Source organism: Lepidochelys kempii, chromosome 1 (genome assembly GCF_965140265.1).
Source record: "Lepidochelys kempii isolate rLepKem1 chromosome 1, rLepKem1.hap2, whole genome shotgun sequence".
Taxonomy (NCBI): domain Eukaryota; kingdom Metazoa; phylum Chordata; order Testudines; family Cheloniidae; genus Lepidochelys; species Lepidochelys kempii.
Window position 1 is genome coordinate 279407891 of NC_133256.1, and position 21664 is coordinate 279429554.

At 39.4% G+C, this 21664-nt stretch overlaps 1 protein-coding gene across 4 annotated transcripts in view; it reads right to left on the bottom strand.

The window, feature by feature from the left end:
• The window catches only part of SYT1 (synaptotagmin 1), a 512267-nt gene that overhangs the window by 310657 nt on the left and 179946 nt on the right, over positions 1-21664 (bottom strand). For all 4 annotated transcript variants that reach the window (XM_073327692.1, XM_073327691.1, XM_073327688.1 and 1 more), the window contains one exon: positions 16975-17030. The gene's annotated coding sequence lies outside the window, so the exon portion shown is untranslated. The remainder of the gene's footprint in view (positions 1-16974; positions 17031-21664) is intronic.

Sequence of the window (21664 nt, forward strand, 5' to 3'; positions counted from 1 at the left end):
CCACTCGTTATGCCCTTCCAGTATGATTGTGAACCACTGATAACTACTCTCTGGGAACGGTTTTCCAACAAGTTTTGCACCCACCTTATAGTAGCTCCATCTAGGTAGCATTTCCCTAGTTTGTTTATGAGAAGGTCATGCGAGACAGTATCAAAAGCTTTACTAAAGTCAAGATATATCATGTCTACCGCTTCCCCACTATTCACCTTGTTACCCTGTCAAAGAAAGTGATTAGGTTGGTTTGACATGATTTGTTTTTGACAAATCCATGATGATGGTTATTTATCACCTTATTATCTTCTAGAGGTTTGCAAATTGATTGCTTAATTACTGATCCATTATCTTTCCTTGCACAGAAGTTAAGCTGATTGGTCTGTAATTTCCTTGGTTGTCCTTATTTCCCTTTTTATAGATGGGCACTATATTTGTCCTTTTCCAGTCTTCTGGAATCTCTCCCATCTGCCATGACTTCTCAAAGATAAATCGCTAATGGCTCAGATATCTCCTCAGTCAGCTCCTTCAGCATCCTTCTAGGATGCATTTCATCAGGCCCTGGTAACTTGAAGACATCTAATTTGTCCAAGTACCTTTTAACTTGTTCTTTCCCTATTTTAGCCTCTTCTGTTCCTACCTCATTTTCACTGGCATTCACTATGTCAGACGTCCCATCGCCACCAACCTTCTTAGTGAAAACCGAAACAAAAGTTATTAAGCACCTCTGCCATTTCCACATTTTCTGTTATTATTTTTGTCCCGTCATTGAGTAACGGGCCTACCCTGTCCTTGGTCTTCCTCTTGCTTCTAATGTATTTGTAGAATGTTTTATTGTTACCCTTTATGTCTCTGGCTAGTTTGATCTTGTTTTGTGCGTTGGCCTTTCTAATTTTGTCCCTACATACTTGTGTTATTTGTTTATATTCATCCTTTGTAATTCGATCCACTTTTTGTAGGACTCTTTTTTTATTTTTAGATCATTGTAGAGCTCCTGGTTAAGCCAGGATGGTCTCTTGCCATACTTCCTATCTTTCCTACAAGTTTCTTCTTGTGCCCTGTTGCGAAGCGATGCTCACCGCCACGGTGCCTCCTGCTGGTCATCTCAGGAATTAGCACTTTCCAGCCCAGAGTGCCCTCTGCAGGCCAGTGTCTCACCTGCCTCTGGCCCCCGTGTCCCTCCTGGACCCCAATGCCCTTTTACCTTGGGGTGCTGCCCCCTGGCAGTGCCCTGATGCTCTGGGTCTCCCCTCCCAGGAGAACCCCCAACTCTCTATCCCCACCTTGCCACAATGGCTACTACCAGTCATCATCTTGCCCCTGCTCACTGGGGCAGACTGCAGGCTGTAATGCCACTCATCATTGGCAAGGGGTTAGGACCAGATGCCTCTGCCTATGCCTGGGCTGCCCCTCTGCAGCCCCTGTACCTCCATAGGCCTTGCTCAAGGCCTGCAGCCTGGGGGGTTGCCAGGCTGGAGCTCCTTTTGCCTTTCCCCAGCATTGCTCTGCCTCAGGTACCCTGTTCACAGACAGCTAGCCCTTCTCCCTCCAGAGCTGGAGAGAGACTCATCCCAGCTCCTGGCCCACAGCCCTCTTATAAGGGCCAGCTGGGCCCTGATTGAGCTGGCCACAGCTATGGCTGCTTCCCCAATCAGCCTTTCCCCAGACACAGCCCTCGCCATGGTTGCTTTTAACTCCTTCAGGTTTGAAGCGGGGTGATCACCCCACTACATGCCCTTAATAATGTCTCTTTGAAAAACTGCCAACTGTCTTCTATTGTTTTTCCCTTTAGACTTACTTCCCATGGGATCTTACCTAACAACTCCCTGGATTTGCTACAGTCTGCCTTATGGAAATCCACTCTCTTTATTTTGCTGTTTTCCCTCCTACTATTCCTTAGAATCATGAACCCTACCATTTCATGATCACTTTAACCCAAGCTGCCTTACACATTCAAATTCTCAACCAGTTCCTCCCTACCAACCTCCTCCTGTAGCTCTCCCACCTGCTTCCTGAGAGATTCCTCCAGTAGGCATCCTTCACACTGGATGGTACCCCCAGCCCGGCTTTCTGAGAGTGGGAATTGCAGGCCACAAACGCTGCAAATCCACACCAGGAGAGGCATCCCTGGTTAGGCTGTCTGTCTGGGTTCAGGTGCAGGAGACAGGAGCAGCGTTGGCACTCGTGCCTTCCTAACCATAGCGACTATATTAGATAGATAGATAGATATTAGATTATTATTTTTATTTATTATAAATTTATTAAAATTATTGTATTTATTATATATAAATATTAGAACTCAACTCCCTCTCCAACTTCCCTGTTCACTAGCTCCCCTTGGTCACTTAGCCTCTGGCTTTTAAGGCCTTCTCTCCTCGTTAATCACACAGATGATCACAAGGCTGACGGAGGCTGATCAAAGATGATCCAGGGAACAAAGGCTCAAACAGTCCCCAGACACACAATCCCAACTGACGCAGTGACTGAAATAACTGAAAATAACTGAAATAACCTGAAAGAGAAAGAAAAACACAAACAGCCAAACAAACTCACTCACCCCAATGTTCGTACTCACACCTTGTTTGTTCAGCAGGGGGGAATCTCCTTCTCCCCCTCTTTTCCCCTTTTCTCCCCTGTTTGCAGGGGGAAGATGAGTAAAACTCAAAGCAGAGATGAGGGCAAGAAAAAATGGGGGAGGGTCTAACTGGTAGGCAGAAAAAAAATAAAAGAGGGCAGCAGATCAAGATAGTAATATATCAGAACATTCCCCTTCTCTTCCCTTTTCCCAACCCCCCCGACTCAAATGTTGACATTACCACAAAAACAAGGGTACTGATGACTAAAAGCCCATGATGGAACTGAATTCTGAGCATTCGTTGGTTTTACACCAACTATTTTCAAACCACAAGAAGTCAAGGAAAACTAACGGGAATTTAAAGTTTCTCTGGTTAAGAACAGCTTAAATAAAAATGGTCTCAACATAATTAGATGCACAGAAAATTCATTAACCTAATATTCCATCATAACAGCTTCTTCTATGTAGTTATGGTCTATCAAGCAAGTAGATCTTTATGGAGCTTTCAAAGTCTGAATTAATAAAAATAAACAACATTTAGCATTTATATAGCTTTTATATATTCAAAGTGCTGTGTGAACATTAACTAACTGACACATTGTAAGGAGAGTGATCACTTTAGATAAGCTATTACCAGCAGGAGAGTAGGGTGAGGGGAATGAAAACCTTTTGTAGTGATAAACACCCATTTTTTCATGGTTTGTGTGTATAAAAACCATCTCCTGTATTTTCCACAGTATGCATCCGATGAAGTGAGCTGTAGCTCATGAAAGCTTATGCTCAAATAAATTGGTTAGTCTCTAAGGTGCCACAAGTACTCCTTTTCTATTAGCTAATGAAAGGCTCAGTCCCATTTCCATTTAATGGAATGACAAAAGTCCTATTGACTTCAGGGCAGGATTATCCTCACAAAACCCCTGGGAAGCATGCAATTACAATCATCCCTATTTCAAAGGTCAGGAGACTGGCTCAGACACCATTTAAGTGAGTTGCCCATGGGCACATAGAAAGTTATTGGAAGATCTGGCATTAACAGTCAGGATTTCCTGACTCTGCATCCTACGTTTGTTCCTCTAGACCACTCCACAATATTACTGATGACAGCATGAAAAAAGTCTCTTGTGTGCACACCTCCGCTGCCCCTTAAAATATATATAAAAGAAATCCATAGGGTCCAAAATATGGGGTGCGGAGGAAGAGAACATGGGAACAATAGTGATCATATTAAAAATCATTCTTAAGAAAAAAATGTCTTTCCGTGTTTCTTCCAAGAGGAAAGAGCTGGAGACAAACAAGTGGAGAAGGGAACATCCAAAAGTATGATTCCCTTTACTCAATTGAAAATGAATAAGTAAAAAAGCCATGGTAAGATCCATGGGAAGCAGGTGGTGTCTGAGTGCGCCACTCATATGGCGGGTCTCAAATGGTAGTTATGGGATATAAAAACAAGGAAAGTGCCAACTTACTGCAACTCTGTCACTTGGCACAGTGGGGTGAAGTAAAGGGAAATTCTCCCTTTGTAACCCCGCAAACGGTTGAGTGCAAGAAAAATGTAAGGTAAAAAGAATGATGGGTAATTATAGGCCTGTCAGTCTGACACGTATGGCAGGCAAGATAATGGAGTGGCTGAAAAAGGACTTGATTAATAAAGAATTAAAGGAGGATGAAATAGTGAATGCCAATCAACATGGGTTTATGGAAAATAGATCCTGTCAAATTAACGTTATCTTTTTTTGATGAGATTATTACCATTATCAGCCAAATTTGTAGTGTTGATGCAATGTACTTAGAGTTCTGTCAGGCACTGACTTGGTACTGTACAATGTCTTGATTAAAAAACTACAATGATATAAAATAAACATGGCACACATCATACTATTAAAAGCTGACTACTGAATGGGTCTCGAAATATTATTGTAAACAGGAAATCATCATTGAACGGTTCTGTTTCTAGTGGGGGGTCCCACACGGATCTGTTCTTAGCCTTACATTTTTCATCACTGACCTGGAAGATATTTCCCTTAAAATATTAAAGTGACAAAGATACTGCAACTGAAATGTAACTACTGCAGATTTACTCTGTACTTACAGTTTAGAACAAAACAGATACTCCTTGTATAAATAAGGGCATTAATACACTTTTTGAAAGGTCTAAATACATAGTTATATAGTATAGGAAGTAATTCACATGTTAAAAGCTCCCTAAATACATATTTGCCCAACAGACCATAACTCCTCAGAAGGAATCATTGTGGTCTATGGGATAAATTCATAATTGCATAGCTAATAGTTTTAAACTGCACTTTAATAGACCTTTTGGGGTTCCTAAATTACTGCTAAAAACCTGTAAACACCCTATTTGTGTTATGGGTCTGATTCAAATGAAAGAGTCACATTCAGTGTCATGTGCTACCGAGAGCACAATTCCATTAAAAAAAAATTAATAGTTAAGGCTCTACATCCCAAGTGACATGTTATCCTTTTTCTTACCATCTTGCTCTAAAGTATACATTCTCAGCAGGAGTCCATCATGAACGCGCAGGCATGTGAATAAGTGCCCAGGGGTCAAGACTACCTGACCCTTCCTGGATTGCTAAATGGCAGGGGATGGTCTCTGCTACATGGGAGAAGGATTCTGGGCAGGTCATGGTATGGAAAAGATTAATAATATTAACAGAGACCTGTGACCAGTGAGGGATCTTACCAAGTGTTGTCAAATCTCACTGTGAATGGTATCACAGGTCTCATAATATTTGTTTTTACTCCTAAAGCCCCAGGTTCTGGATTCATGCAATTCAGACAAAAAAAGTAGTAAGTTTCTAGCCTTCATGGTTGTGAAGGAAGCTTGAAAATGTGACCAAAGTGCAGCGTCAGGACTCAGAAACCAAAAGGCAAGTAAAAAAAACAACCCACGTCTATTGTAGTTTGAAAAAATCTCATGATTTTAAAGCCAATCTCATGATTTTCAACAGCCTGACTTATGACGTTTGGGTCCTTGGGGTTGGCAGTACTGCTTATACGCCATTTGTATAGCCATGCCTAGGCATAAACAATGGTATTGAAGATGTAGCTTTAGACTTCGCTTACAGCCACCTGTTGTCTTGCCTTTAAAAACATATATATATATATATTAGACCATGTTATGTAACTATAATTAAGAAAGCTTTTACCTTCAGCTCAAATCAGTGCTGTATTGCACTTGGAGTTGTGGGAGCCGCTTGTTAACACTCCAGCAAAATTGAAGTGAGAGGTGATTTTCTTGCCTGTGAAAGAGTTTACTCTCATTCCGGATGCTACTAACTCATCTCTGTCCCCTTATTCAGAGGAAACAGAAAAATACGTCTCCAATGAATGCAAAATTATTTTTATTCAAAATGCCCCCAGCAGCAACAAGTAATAGATATTTTTAAAATAATTCCTAGGGGAAGAAATTCTAAGACCCTTACAAGGTCTTGATCCCCTCACCCCAGTTCAGATATCAAAATGAACACATGCTATATCACCAGTAGTGCAAAATATTTTTAAGAAATCAAGTATAAATTTCTCTAGGAATGTGTATTTAATATATTTTGCCAAGCAGTTGTATCCTTCATTGGTTATGGTTCTGAAAAAGTATTTGTATACTAAGAAAATGAATGACTAGATTTCCCAATCCTCTCTCCCTTCCCTCTACAGGAAGCTCAGTGTTAAAATATTGGCAGCATATCACTGACTCAAAACAGATGAAGGTCAATTTTGATGTTAATATGTTCCAGCCATACCTTCTTCCACTCTGGATGAACCCATTTAAATCAGTTTGATCTTCAGCCAATTGAACAAAATGTCTCTAACCTTAGGCACAAAAAAATGTGTACAGGCTGAGAACTGGATTCAAAATCTCTCTGAGTATGATATTTATGGTGAAAAGAAAAGGAGTACTTGTGGCACCTTAGAGACTAACCAATTTATTTGAGCATGAGCTTTCGTGAGCTACGGCTCACTTCATCGGATGCATACCGTGGAAACTGCAGTAGACATTATATACACACAGAGACCATGAAACAATACCCCCTCCCACCCCACTCTCCAGCTGGTAATAGCTTATCTAAAGTGATCATCAAGTTGGGCCATTTCCAGCACAAATCCAGGTTTTCTCACCCTCCATCTCCCCACACACGAACTCACTCTCCTGCTCGTAATAGCCCATCCAAAGTGACCACTCTCTTCACAATGTGTATAATAATCAAGGTGGGCCATTTCCTGCACAAATCCAGGTTCTCTCACCCCCTCACCCCCCTCCAAAAACCACACACACAAACTAGATTTATGCTGGAAATGGCCCACCTTGATTATCATGCACATTGTAGGGAGAGTGTAGGGAGAGTGGTCACTTTGGATAAGCTATTACCAGCACGATATTGAGTTTGTGTGTGTGGTTTTTGGAGGGGGGTGAAGGGGAACTGCTAAATACTGAGGATGGGGTGGAGATTAAATATAATCTAGGCCTGTTTCAACATCTAAACAAATACTTTTCCTCAGTTTTTAATCAAGGTAACGAGGACCTTAGCGGTAGTGGCAGAGGAGCTAATGGAAATGAGGACATGGGAATAGAAATTACCACATCTGAGGTAGAAGTCAAACTCAAACAGCTTAATGGGACCAAATCGGAGGCCCAGATAATCTCTATCCAAGAATATTACAGGAACTGGCACATGAAATTGCAAGTCCAAGAGCAAGGACTTATAATGAATCTGTAAACTCGGGAGTTGTACCCTATGACTGGAAAATTGCCTATTTTTAAGAAAGGTGGAAAAACGTGATCCAGGACACTACAGCCTTGTTAGCAGGGCTTTGGAGTGGAGCCTGGAGCTGGAGTGCTGAGCAGCTCCAGAGCAGTGGAGCTGCAGGATTTTGCCTGGAGCTGGAGTGGAGCCGAAGCACAGCTCCAAAGTCCTGCTTGTTAGTTTGACCTCAAGGTCTTGGAACACATTTTGAAAGAGAAAGCAGTTAAGGACATATAGGTAAATGGGGTAAAATACAACATGATTTTACAAAAGATAGATTGTGCCAGACCAATCTGATCTCTTTCTTTGAGAAGATGACTGATGTTTTTATACAAAGGAAATGTAGTAGATCTAACCTACCTGGATTTCAGCAAGGCATCTGATACATTTTTATGTGGGAAATTATTAGAGAATTGGAGAAGATGGGGATCAATACAAGAATTGAAAGGTGGGTAAGGAATGGTTAAAGGGGAGTCTACAACAGGCCATAGTGAAAGGTGAACTGTCAGGCTTGTGGGAGGTTACTAGTGGAGTTCTTCAAGGATCGGTCTTGGGTCAAATCTTTATTTAACATTTTCATTAATGGCCTTGGCACAAAAAGTGAGCGCATACTAATAAAATTTGCAGATGACACAAAATTGGGAGGTATCACCAATAAGGAAGAGGATCAGAATATCAGGATGATCTTGAAAACTGGAGTAAAAAAACGGGATGAAATTTAATAGTGTAAAGTGCAGGGTCATGCACAAAAATATTTGCTATAAAATGAGGATTCATCAGTTGCAAGCAACAGAGGAGGAGAAAGATCTGGGTGTATTGGTTGAACACAGGATGACCATGAGCTGCCAGTGCGATGTGGCCATGAAAAAGGCTAATGCAATCTTTGGATGCATCAGGTATTTCCAGCAGAGACAGGGAAGTGTTAATACCGTTATACAAGGCACTGGTGGGACCTCATTTGGAATACTGTGTACAATTCAGTCTCCCATGTTTAAGAAAGATGAATTCAAGCCAGAACTGGTGCAGAGAAGGGTTATTAGAATGATCAGAGAAATGGAGAACCTATCTCGCAAGAGGAGTCTTGGCTTGTTTAGCCTAATCAAAGACAAGCTGAGAGGAGATATGTTTGCTCTCTGTATGTTCATCAGGAGGATTAAACACCAGGAAGAGAGAGGAATCATTTAAGTTAAGTGCCAATGTTGGCCTAAGAACAAATGGATATAAACTGGCCATCAACAAGTTTAGGTTTGAAATTAGAAGATTTCTAACCATCAGAGGAGTGTGAAGTTCTGGGATAGCCTCCCAAGGGGATTAGTGGAGGCAAAAAATCTAACTGGTTTCAAGACTGAGCTTGATTAATTTATGGAGGGGATAGTATGATGAGATTATCTACAATGTCCTGTGGCCCATATGCAACTGCTAGCAGCAAATATTACTCCTGAGGGAATTCTGCGCAAAAAAAAAATTCTTTGAACAATATGTTAGAATTCTGCAAAATTCTGCAAATTTTATTTGTCAATAAATAATTGTGGAGTCTCCAGCATGGCAGTGGGGAGCACAGGTGACTGGCTGCACAGAACTGGGAGATCACCTTGCAACCCACCCCTCCCATTCCCCTGGGCCACAGCCTCAGCAGTGAGGCTTCACCGGCCCTGATACAGTGCAAGGGCTGGGCCTTCCCTAGAAACACTTTGGCACCCTACTCCTCTGCAACAGACACATCAGGTATGGGCAGGCAGGCTGGCTGAGCTCAGCAGAATCCAAGCGTACAGGGGCTTAGAGTAGGCGGATTGAGGTGTGGGGTAAGAGGGTTCTGTGTGGGAGCAATCTGAGTGTGGGCAGCTCAGTGAGGAATTTGGATGTACAGGGGTTCATTGTGTGGTTCTGACTGCGGGGGAGGAAGGGTGTCGAGGTGAGGGTGGTTGGGGCTCAGCAGGGTGGGGTCTGGGTATGGGCACTCACTGTTGGACAGAAAACAGGATGGTTCCCAGCACACAGAAGGGGATCACAACCAAACACAAGAACCCAGGAGACGGTATCCAGCTGCATAGTCAGCAAGCGGCAACCTCCTTCAGCTGGGTAGCTTTGCACTAACAGAAATGGCGGGGAGGGTGGGGTCAGTGGCACATGACCCCATGTGTCCCCTCCCCCCAATGCCTCACCTCTGTTTTCTGGACATGAGCAGTGGCATGAAAATATTTTACTCCTGGGGGAATTTTAAGGGCCAGAGATGGGGAGGGCTCTGAGTTACTACAGAGAATTCTTTTCCAGGTATCTGGCTGGTGGATCTAACTGATTGCCATATTTGGGGTCAGGAAGAACTCTTCCCCCACGTCAGACTGGCAAAGACCCTGGGTTTTTTTCTGTTTTGTTTTGTGTGTGTTTTTTGGGGGGTGGAGGGAGTTTCCTTTGTAGTGTGGGGCATGGCTCATTTGCTGGTTTAAAATAGAGTACATGGTGGATTCTTTGTAACTTGATATCTTTAAATCATTATTTGAGGGCTGCAGTAACTCAACCAGAGGCTTACAAATTTATTTGGGCATAAGATTTTGTGGGTTAAAACCCACTTCATCTGATGAAGTGGGTTTTAGCCCATGAAATCTTATGCCCAAATAAATTTGTTAGCCTCTAAGGTGCCACAAGGACTCCTCATTGTTTTTGCTGATACAGACTAACAAGGCTACCACTCTGAAACCTGTCAACCAGAGGTTATGGCTCTATTGCAGGAGTGGGTAGGTGAGGTTCTGGAGCCTGCACCGTGCCAAAGTTCAGACCAGGAGATCACAATTGTCCTTTCTGGCCTTAAAGTCTCCACAAAACAAGGAAAGCAAAGAAATTCCAAGTTGAAGCTTCTTGATTCATGGATCACAGACCCAATCACCTGCAGTAGCTTCCTTGGAAATGTTATGGTCAGTCATGTCACTCCTGCTGCCAAATGTACATATACACTAAAGCTTCATGCAAAAAATCCTGATTTTTTTAAATGGAAAAGTGTTCTCAGGAGTGTGTGTAGTAACCTAATTTAAAGTTACAATAGTGTGTTGGTTATTTCATATTTCAAAATGTCAAAAGATAGTAAACCAACACATTTAACACATGCTTACTTTCCTATTTTCAAGTGAAAAAATTCTGTGAATGACAAAGAAGCATATTAAGCCAGTAAATTTGCAGTTATAGGGTATAAAGTCTTTAAATCACTGTTTGAAGACTTCAGTAATTCAACCAGAGGTTAGGGGTCTATTACAATGTGCAGGGGGTCAGACCAGATGAGCATGATTGTTACTTCTAACCTTAAAGTCTATGAGAGTCTAAAGAAGGTGAAATTCTACTGGTGTACCTCGGGTAATTCAACTTAAGCTGACGGATCCACATCAATGCTGAATTTGGCCCATAACTTTTAAGAAGGTGCTCCTTTTTTTATTTGCAGGGCAGAGGGCAATACACACACAGTTTCAGAGCTGCATCCTTATATGTCAGAATTAATTTACACAGTGGAGTTGAAAACACTGGGAAAATTGGATGTATAATAGAAAATTTGACAACCAATAATTTCAGATTTACAGTCCATGGACAATAGACAAAATATCATCAGCCCATCATTTGTTTTAATGGGTAAATTCTCAGGGGAAAAAAAGTGACTTTTAGTGCACTTGGCAAGCACTGCATTTAAAAATGTGTCTAGAAAAGTATGTGTTTGCCAACTGAAGAAAAAGCTAAGAAGCAGAAGATAAATTAAATAGCAGAGAATAATCAATCAAGGTGCTAAAATGATAGACGACAAATAAACTGAAGCCCCAGGGAAGTATGTAGACAGCCATTTTGCAAAATTAGGTTGTATAACTAGTATATCTCAAAGCACTACAGAATCTAAATCTATGTCTGAGGCTTCTCAGCTGAAAATGTAACGTTGTAGCCCTAATATCAGATACAGACAAGTGATGGGGGAAGGAAAATAGTTTTTGTGCATAAGAATTCATGAGCGGGCAAGTCACAAAGAATGTACTGTTTACACCAGTTCTTAGACGACAATAAAAAGAGAGGCAAAAGCAAATAAATCATACTATTCTGTGCAAATGCTATATCCTGCAGTAACAAAAAGTCTGAAATTATGTAATTATGTAAAATCAATTTATGTGAGAACACCATGGAGTAAGTCAGGTAGTGTGAGCATTAGAATGAATTATTTTATCCATAGCTGAGCTGTGGTGTATGTACACAAGTCTTGATGGGCAATCAGAAAACTAGGAGCATGGGGAATGAGTATGACTGCATGCTGCTTCTAGATTTTAAAGCATGTATATTAATGAAACATAACATTATCCTGATTGCCATGAAAGATGCAGAAAGCACTGACCTATTTCTTTTTAAATCTTTCTAAATTCATCTTATACAAAATTGACGGTTCCAAAATCAAAATACCAAAAAATCAAAATTCTCACAGGATCTTTGTTCATTTCGATATTACAATACATGAATGTTCTATACTATGGTAGCTTCAGAACAGAAGTTAGAGTAAACAACACACTATAATTCTGGGTATTTGTGAGCTAATAAGTAAAACATGAATTCAATTCTTCTAGAAGTAATGGAGTGAAACTGCCCATGCAGTTATCTTCTATAGAATAAATCCACTCTCATCTCATTGTAGCAGACTATAGTTCTACCAGGCTCCTCATGCACTGATGGTTGATTTGAGCCGTCTCCTAATTTATATTACATTACATGAATTTGTCTTTACTATGCATAAATAATGGAAAAAAAACTTGTCATTAACCAGACAGCCATTAAAATCCATCAAAGCTGTCAATTACATGAAAACCCAAAATATGTGCAGTGACAGATGAAATCTGATTGCAGTTAAATGCGGAAGGATGATGAGCGCTGCTTGTGGTACACATATTGCAAGATTCTTTTCTTCCTCCACAGCCGCACGATTCTGAACTTTTAAAATATCAAATCCAATTGACAAGAGCGGCTGCATTTTAAATGAAGATGGTAAAAGTTAAAAAAAATAAAAAAAAATCACAGAATAGTTTGCATCCCCCTCCCCCTTCCCCACTTACTTTGGTGTCTATGGTTTTTAAGCAAAAGCTAAGATGGCTGCCCCTTCCGTGATCTTTTTCTGTCTTTGCATGAACTCTCATTAAAATAAACAGAAATGAGCAGAGCTCTAAGAAGAGCATTAGAAACTGAGCCAGCTCCCATTGAAAGTCAATAGGAAGATGGGAGGTAAGTCAGCCCCTTCGTTATCACTCGTTCTATACCAACCAGACAAAGATGTAATAACAATATAGGATGGCTATTTTTTAAACATAATAGGACAATTAACTTACATGCGACTTAAGCACATGCTTAATTTAAGTACTTGTTTAAGTGCTGTCTTGAATAGGAATGTTTTTATTAATCAGAGCTTTACAGATTTGGAAGACACTATTGACGTTATTGCAAATTTACTCAACAAACCTACATCGTAACCTCGCTTGAGTCACTCCTAAAGTGTAAGCAGCAGAGTATTTTTAACAACAACAAAAGAAACCCAACAGAGACATGTAGACTAGACATATGCCTGCCTAAACAAAGTAAGTGCATAACTGTATATGCATAACCTGTGATTTTCCTTGCTCGTCCACCTTGATGGTGTGTATTATATCTTCAATGGTTTGTCATCAGGTCCCTAATATTGCAATCGTACGTACACAAATAGAATGGGCACTGGTGTGCAGCTGCATTGGAGTCAACAGAGCTCCATGCAAACACAGGGATATACTCATGTAGATCCATTTGTACGTTTTGAGCCTGATCCAAAGCCCACTGAAGACAATGGGAGTTAGGAAAGTACCCCTATTCAGGACAGTACTTCAGCAAGTCCTTAACTTAACTTTGGGATAAAAACGAGGAGTCCAGTGGCACCTTAAAGTCTAACTGCCACCAGACTCCTCCTTGTTTTTGTGGATACAGACTAACATGGCTACCTCTCTGAACTTTGGGATGTAATTATTTGCCTAAAATTAAGCACATCCTTAAGTGTTTTCCTGAACTTAAGGGGCCTTAGGCTGTATATCTTTGAAGAAGTCTGTCTTCTGTGCATTTTCTGGGCATCTGTAAGTGCACAGTAAAATAACACATCAACATAATTCAAAATGTCAAATTTTATAGTGAAACAAATTGAGCATTTAATGCAATATTCATTATATTCCTCCTATTTTTGAGATAAGGTCTGTATTTTTACACTAACTGTAGACATTTCAGGGTTTTCATTATGAGAAACAGTTGAGAAATAAAAATACTTTAAAATGGTAATATATAATTTATTATCCCAGGTCAAATGAATGACAATATTCTAGTGTATAAGGAATGTACAATTCATGTGAAAAACATTAAGCTGAATGGTACAAAGCCAATGTGAGTTGAATTTACTGTATATGGTTGGATGTATAGCCTGATTAAGTTAGTAATGTGACTTATTGAAGATGATGGGTGTCAGATAAAAATAAATTTCTATGTTTATTTTAATTTCTAGTGTATACTACAAAGAGGGTATTAAATAAATTATGTATTTCAAATGTTAAATGATCACTGTATTTTCCATTTTTGTAATTATATATTCATGGATAGGGCATTTGTATTCTATAACCATAATACCATGACTGATAAATTAAGTAATGGATACTCTGAAGAGGTTCCATCATCCTATTCTGCCAGCGGGAGGAAAGGAATCTGTATGTGATGGAGCACCAGTGAAAGTTGATTAATTTTTCTCCATGTACACAAATAAATCCAAACTCTTTTGAAACAGCTGTTTTATTTAAAAAGTTCTGGCCAGTTAGCAGAGGAACACAAGTGAGGACTACTTGTGAGAGTATGTGAATGTGTAGGGAGGATAGAGAAATTCACCTTCTGTAGACAGAAATATAGCGGTTCATGAAATTTCTTGTAATGCATAAACCATTAATGCAATACAAAATACTGGGGAGTTGCTAAAATCCATGTATACCTCCATCAATGATCTGCTGCTAGAACCTAAACCTTTGAGGCAAAATTATAATTGATTGATTTGCACCTTTTTCCAATGTCAAAAAGCTAGCCTTTTGCAGGTCTAACTTCAAATACAAATTGCAGCAATTCATCCATATTTCATGTTTTGCAATCCCCCTCAACTTCCTTAGATATATGTGTGAGAACCTATTCACTGCATTATCATCAGGTTGCCTTGACACACATGTCCTCTATCCCATACTACACTTGGAAATTAAACATTTTGCCTAGTTTAGGACACTAGTTCAGCTTGTAATTTCAAGTTTATCCAGAGTAGCTGATTTGTATACTGTAATATTTTAACCTGAAACATACTAAAAGCCAACTCTGTGAAGAGGAGAAAAGGGTGATTTTTGGGTGGGAGTGTGTGGTGAGAAACTAAGTGAGGTTAGGGATTGTTGTGTGGCTATATGGTGGGAGGAGGAGTGGATGGGGTTACGATCAGTAGGAAATGGGGAAAAACAATTGCAGGAAAGGTTAAAGTTTGGGGTGAATGGACAAAAGTTGCAAGGAGTGAACCAAACGTAAAAAAATTAAACATATTTAGTATAGTTAAAAATGGAAAATAAGAGGTCAGGGTTGGTTGCAATTACAATACTGGTTGATGGATAAAACGTTAAAAAATGTTGCATTCTTTTTAGATAAGCTCCCTAGGGTATAGGACATGCATTCACTCTATGCTGGTAAAGTGCCTCCTTTTGGGTGCTGTATGAACAACAGCAAAGATAGAGCTTAAGATTTTCAAAGAAGTGTACCACTTGACTCAGCATTAACAGAATGTCACACAATTCCTTTCATGATGCCAGTGATTAACCTAATCTTAAAACCATTCACTGAACCTGGGTACATACAGAGATCAAGGGCTGTATTCTGGCTTTTAAATATTACATATATAAATCCTCCCACAGCCTCCCATGGATCTTCTATGCAGCCAAAGTATATTGGCCACACAGTGTTGTTGAAGAATCTTCACAATATGAAAAGGAGGACTTGTGGCACCTTAGAGACTAACCAATTTATTTGAGCATGAGCTTTCGTGAGCTACAGCTCACTTCATCGGATGCATACCGTGGAAACTGCCGCAGACTTTATATACACACAGAGATCATGAAACAATACCTCCTCCCACCCCACTGTCCACTTTAGATAAGCTATTACCAGCAGATCATCAAGTTGGGCCATTTCCAGCACAAATCCAGGTTTTCTCACCCTCCACCCCCCCACACACAAATGTTTGTGTGTGGGGGGGTGGAGGGTGAGAAAACCTGGATTTGTGCTGGAAATGGCCCAACTTGATGATCACTTTAGATAAGCTATTACCAGCAGGACAGTGGGGTGGGAGGAGGTATTGTTTCATGATCTCTGTGTGTATATAAAGTCTGCTGCAGTTTCCACGGTATGCATCCGATGAAGTGAGCTGTAGCTCACGAAAGCTCATGCTCAAATAAATTGGTTAGTCTCTAAGGTGCCACAAGTACTCCTTTTCTTTTTGAGAATACAGACTAACACGGCTGTTACTCTGAAACCTCTTCACAATATGTGACTCTCGTCTAGTCTATATAGAACTATACAACAAACTAGCTATTTGAATAGAGATTTCAAATATGGCCATGAAAAGTCCCTCATTTCCTCTGTACAGTATACAAAGCACAGTAAAGAATAGTATGTCTTATGTACAATACATATTGCCCACAATGTTCTGCCACAAAGAGGCAGCCTCTACTAGTGCATAATGCACAGCAGCTGTTTGGATTGAACTGTAAATAGAAATGATTTAAACACATTTATTTATGCTGATTATCAGAGTTGTCACTTCTGATACCCAAAGACACAGGACTATTATACCTTTTGCTACTTTCTGCAAAGACTACTATTGATGGTTGGAAATAAAAACACTGTCTGCATTTTTTTCAGGCCACAATTTGAACCTCATCACTAACCTGAAAAAATCTTTTAAAAGAAGATACCAATAATATTATTCACAACACAGACATCATAGTTCATTGTCTGGTCTCTGCACACAATTTTAATTTCCTGATGCATTATGAAGCAGTAGAAATCAAAGACTAATCTTTTCAGAACAGCTGTATGTTTTAAGCTTGTAGGTGACTATGTCAGCACTTTGTGATTCTGAACTAATGATTAAATAGATAACATGAGCACACAGAATTCTCTCCTCACCCTGTCCACACTGAATGAATTGTATATCTCAAACCCAAGAGCCAGCTATTTTATTTTATCACTAAACTACATAGAATCCCAGATTTGACCAATTTTCAGTTTATTCTTTATTACTTTGCTAACTTCCAGTATTACAACAATGCACTTTTGTTACAAAACAAAACAAAGTAAAAGCAATACCAATATTTTCACTTTGTACTGACCCAAAGATACATTGCATGGATTATCATGATCTTATCTAAGAGGATTATAGGGTAAATTAATAAAAATCCACTCCAGTGAAATGAAATTGAGTTTTCAGAGAAGGCAGAAACTGCTTACTACACTAAATTTCTTACACAAGTAGAAGAAAGGCAAATGTGGAAAGTTACCTACAGTAGGGTTAAAAAAACAATGTTCATCTTTATAGTGTGTAATCAAACTACTTACTGTTCAGAATACAGATTCTGTGATCAACTCTTTTCTTTGTTCAGGAGTCCAGGTTTCTGTAAGAAAAACATTAATTTGATTTCTCATATGCATAAAACAAATCAGGTCGTTTACTTCATGCCATAGGTTTGCCTTTTTTTAAGTTAACTTGTGTATCCTCTAAGGGTATGTCTACACCACAAATGCAGGTGTCATTGCAACCCAGGTAGACATACTCACACTAGTTTAAATTTAGCTAGAGCGGGTACTAATTTCGCTAGCTTTAACAATAGCAGTGAAGACAACCCAGTGTAGGTCATCACTCCAAGAACATACACAGAATCCCGAATGGGCTTGTAGTGAGGTGACTAGCCCACATCACCACATCTTTACTATTCCTGTTACCCAGACCAGCTCAATCAAAGCTGCCATGGGTATTCCTACCCATGCTACAATCACAGCTTCATTTACAGTGTAGACATATCTTAAGATTTACAGCCCAGGTTTACCACGGGAGGGGGCACAGTGGGAGGAAAATCTTCAAGGTTCCCTTTCCAAAGATTCCTTTGAACCCAGTAGTTTCAACTCTTGTATCCTGCAGTAGAAGCAGAGAGTTTTCTCTCTCTCCCTCCCCGCCGGAACCCATGGATTGTCCAATACCTTCTGAAATCTGGGCCTCTGGGGCACTCCTGAGGTTCTCCTCAACTCTTATGCTGACACGCCTTCATCTAGGGGCAATGCCTCCTGGAATCCTCCACTTAAATTTCACATTCTGGTTGTATTAACTCTTACACAGGGTCCCCATGAAAGTGAAGAGGAAGGGAAGAAATAATGTATGTCCCCAGTTACTGCCACAACCTTCTCCCTCCCCTGCCAGAGGAAGAGTGGGGAAAATGCTGCAGGGGTGCCTCATGCTTCAGACCATCTTGTCATGCAGTCAATTATATGATAAGCAGTGATCACAGCATACCAGCTACCTCACCTTTTTCAAGCGTTTTATAGGCATCACAGCAGAGATGAGTTTTAGGACTGGATTTGGAGGAGCGTAACATAGTGACTTCACAGTTTGTTACAAGGAGCAATTCCCATGCATAAAGGCAGCATGGTGAAAAAGGGAAGGTGTCGGAGGGAAAATTGGACTGCTGGACAAAGACAGGCATTATTGGCAGAACTCGATGGTTGCTAGGATATAAGAGATTAAATGGAGGGCAGGGTCAATCTTTGAAGGAACTTAAAAGTGAAGATGAGCAATTTGTTTGATGCAGTGGAGACCAGAAAGCCAGGTGGAGGGTTACAAAGAGAGGTAAATGCAGTTGTACTTTTATCTTAACCTTTCTACAGAAGAATGGCACTGGCAGTACCTAGGGCTGGGCTCTTCGAAAAACCTTTAAACCATGGCATATCAATCCTCATCATATTTTAAAAAAAGATAATTTGTGATTCTCTCCACCATCCCATTCCAAATTAGTTAGCCCTGCAACGATGTTTTATGACACAATTAGCAAAGGACTCAGCATGTAAATAATTCTAAATCTGCTTCCCCCCCTCCTTTTTTTTTAAAGCATTAATTTTAGCTCCTGGGCTGTTCTTCCAGTCACTGTGGTGCCCCAAAATCCATCCTTTCACATGTCACAGCTAGAGACACCTGTTGGACAATTGAGCTGGATGGGTTACATATTCTATTACTCTGAAAAAACATTATTGTGCAGCCTTTGGGATATAACATTACTTTTTAAATCTTTTTCAAAACTATATGTTCTAGCTTCTCCGTCTAGCAGGGTGGCTGGTATGACAAAATGATGAAGAGTTCTGGAGCAATGAAGTAACAGAAGATTGACTGACAGGATTACAGGAGACCATTATTTCAAAAAGAAGAGGTTAGGTTTAGAATAATCTAGCAATACATAGCTGTGGGATGAACTAATTTCCTCCCCAGATTTTTCAGTTCAGCTGTGTGTAATCTCATGTATGTCTACGGAACAATGACTTTGGTCATTCTTAGATACAGTATACATTCTGTTGATTCTGCCATTGTTGGGCCTAATCCAAATTCCTGGATGCCAGCTTCTTATTTCTACAGTGGGCTGAATCAAACCTCTAGATCAAACTGTGGTTCAAACACTCTGAAAATTTGGGAATTTGAAATTCAGACCCAAATCTGAACCTTCCCAAATTGTAGCATATTCACATTTGGCTCATTACAAAGATATGCTTCAGCTAGAAATTTGGATCCAAACCTGCTCCTGGGATTCAGATCCATCTGTATATTTAGTATTAAAACAGATACAACTACCGAGACTCAGACAAATTAACACACACAGTCACACCTGAGCTGTTGTATACCATCTCAGTCTTACTCTGTTTATATAAACTGTCTGTGTCAAGCTGTGTCATATTATCACTATGTGTCTCAGATGAAAACTATTTCTTTTCACCATAAAGACAGAGAATGACAGAGAAAGTTATAAAAATATAGCTCCCTACTTGAGTATTAATCGTAAAGGCCTGAATAAAAATATAGTCCCTGCTCCAGAGAAGACAAAAAAAGTGAAATAAAATTATGCAACATCACGATCATGTCAGGTGGTTTATTAAGCGAAAAATAAAGAGAGCCTGTCTACCTTTCTTGGTGTTAACAGAGGGAGTTTCCCTCAAGGTAATAATGGTACATAGAGTAGGTTACAGTTGGTGACATATTAGCAGCCTTGAATAAATAGTTTAAAAAAAATCATAGCACCAATGACCAGACAGCTTTGCCTAGACTAAATACTGAAATTCTTCTCAAAGCTACTATCAGAGTTCAGAAGTACAATAGATACACAAAAGAAATAAAAAATACGTACTGAAAAGGGAAGATCAAAAATGTCTCTACAATGGGAATTCATCTGTGCTTCTATTGCTTACTATTAAACAGAATATTTTTGATGAGATGTGCTGGAAGATTAATTTACTCAGCTTTAGTTATGGACTCCTGTGGGTCTTCAGTGCGAAAGATCCCCTGTAGTGACAGTTACATTTCCATAGCTACAGATGTAGCATCTGTCACATTACTAGTCTCTTGCATGATTTGGTTTCATTTCAATGGTATTTGAAAGGAAACAGTTTTCTAATGAAAGCCATTAGAAATACCAACAGAATAAAATACATTTAGATATGCTTGGCTGCATTTTACAATATCTGTGTGAAGCATAATCTATATTTTACATATGGTGTCTGCAAAAGATACTTCAGGGCACTAAATAGTCACGTAAATAACCTGCAATGTCTATTTCATTTACTCATGATTACTCACCCAACAAAACAAAGCCATTTTGGGTCTCATTCTAACTCCTCAACCCCCAGTTACACAGAATAGTACCCTACTGTGAGAACAGTTCCATTAAGTAAGGGGATCAAAATAAAACTTTTTAGGGACCCCTAAAATAAACCTAGTCCAATATGCCAAGTATGTTGATATAGGGTGAAATCTTAATACCTTGGCAAGGGGAGTTCAATGGAGCCAGAACGTCACCTATAATTTTTAAAATAAATATGGTTTGGTTTTGTTTTAAATCATTTAAATAGAATAGAAGTAGATTGGAACTTGTTACTGGAGACATGGAACACCTCTACTTTATAAAAACATTAGCAAACTAGACCCCCTCTATTTTATGCTTCATTCTTCTCTAAGAGACCTGTTTTAAAAAGAGTAGCTGTGTAGTAATTAAACATTTTTCAAGACTTGGACCATTTGTGACAGTTTTACTTTATTACTGTTTTGCACGTACAACACCCCCAAGGTGAATGGGGATGTCTATTTTATATGGAGATAATTCCTATCACCTTAAATTTGTGGATCAATATGTCCAGGTTCTGCTTAGTTTATTGTGTATTTACATAGCTATTCTTTGGAACACTGGAAATATTTTCCAAACTGGACTTTTATTTTGGGGTAATAAAGTAATGACAGCATATGACAGATTTAACTACAATTTTAGATTTGAACCACATGAAACTTTTCTTATAAAAAACAGAAGCCACATGAAATTGTGCATTACCCATTGGAACAACTTACTAAATATCGTGGTAGATTCTCCAATACTGAGAATTTTTAAATCAAGATTGAATGTTTTTCTAAAAGATCTACTCTAGGAATTATTTTAGAGAAGTTCTATGGGCCATGTTATACAGGAGGTCAGACTAGATGGTCACAGTGCTCCCTTCTGGCCTTGGAATCCATGAATCTATAAACTTGCTACGTTTCTGGTTTTGCAGTAAATTTGAAACTCAGCTCAGGTTCAATGAGATGCCTTTGAATTTTACATTGACCTTTGGCAGATTTATGGTTTTATGTAGATACCAGGTGATGTCAAATTAGTTTCATTTTGAATGTTGGGATTGTAAAACCATGCAAATTGAAACCAAAGTGTGAAATAAAACTGATGGGCTTTATGAAGCTGGATTTAAAACCTCAACTGCAAATAGTAAATTGAGTTTAATGTTTGCAAAGCAGATGGGAATTTAAAATATTGTTCTCAGCCTTAGAACCCTGGCTACCACCACTGAGCGATAAAACCAGATTATTTGAAGATTGGAGTTATACTGTATGCTGATTTACATGGATGCTCTTAAAACATAAAAATGGTACCTAAGAAAGACAAGCTAATATTCTGATATGTAATATTATGTAGAAAGCCAGTTTATAGCTTAAATCAAAATACATAACCTACTT